Below are 1,424 nucleotides of genomic sequence, written 5' to 3' on the forward strand. Positions count from 1 at the left end.
GTATTGTAAAATTGTTGTTGTACAATAAAGTTAATTGTACTACCATTTGGTCATCGTTAGTCTTTATTTAACAATCCAGCGATACGAGCCCGAGTATATTTGGGAAATCCCTCAAGGTTTCGAGGATAATCGTAACAATATCATTTTGAACCAAACTCAAAATGGTCTTGTTTGCTGCTTATCAGTTCATTCCCTCAGAAATAACATAGAAACCCAAGTATAAAACTTTTTAGAACACTAAAAAAAATTTAACAAAATTTCATCTATTTTAAAACTTTTTTCTCAGAAGTGTTAGCTATTTTTTGAATGTAAATTTTATAGCCCATTTATATTTATTGCAATAGTGTGCAAGCTTCAAGTGGCTAAAAATTACCTTAGATTTTTTTAATTTTTCTTCCTTCAGTGTTGTGTTTATTAGTTATTTGGAAGCAACTGCGACAAAAAAAATTTTATGGGATATAAAAATTTATATTCAAAACAATGCTAACACTACTGAGAAGAAAGTTTTAAAGTGAATGAACTTTTGTTTATTTTTTTTTAGTTTTATACAAAGCTTTAAACTCGGGTTTATGTGGTTTTTTTTAGAGGATGAACTGCATTTTAATCGAAAAATCTTAAAAATTAGTAAGTAAACATAGATAAGTGGCAACAATATCATTTTGAGTTTGGTCCAAAATGATATGGCCAACAGTGTATGTACCTTGACACCAATAACACCTAGCGATATTCATTTTAACAAACTGGGTTTGTTATGTAATATTAATTGAAATAATTTTGTACTATGCTCTCCCGAACCCTTCTTAATTGTCGTTCGAGCGATTTTCTTCGGAAAAGTCTGCTTCCCTATTTGAATTTGTAATTAGGCATACGTCGGGAATAGTTAGATTATGCTTCAATCTGAAATTATGCAAAGTTAAGCAAGCGTTAATTATTGAACCAGCATATTCTGGTTTAACTAGAACTCCACGTTCATGTGACAAGCAAGCGAATACTTTCTTTAGGACCCCATTTAGTTGTTGTTGTTGTTGTAGCGGCTTGACAGGCTTGAGTGCCAGAGATCGTGGTGCGCATTAAAGTCACCTACTACCATACGGGTTTCACCTCTGAGGAGCGCACCTATATCAGGGTAATATCCTGCCGGGCAGCAGGTGACAGGGGGTATGTATATGTTAAATATTTCGAGCTCGACATCGCCTGACCGGATAGCGATGCCCTGACATTCTAGGGTGGTATCCCTGCGGTCGATGTCTGCTTCGATTAGACGATACTGCACGGTGTGGTGCGTGATGAACGCTAAGCCACCACCATTATCTCGCTCGCGATCTCGACGGTGCACGTTGTACCCGGCGCAATTCAACAAAGTTGAATTGCTGTGCAACTTCGTCTCTTGGACCGCAGCTATCAATATACCATGCCGACACATG

This window comes from Rhagoletis zephyria, unplaced genomic scaffold (assembly GCF_001687245.7).
Source record: "Rhagoletis zephyria isolate East Lansing unplaced genomic scaffold, Rhagoletis_zephyria_1.1 Rzeph_scaffold_12356, whole genome shotgun sequence".
Lineage (NCBI taxonomy): Eukaryota > Metazoa > Arthropoda > Insecta > Diptera > Tephritidae > Rhagoletis > Rhagoletis zephyria.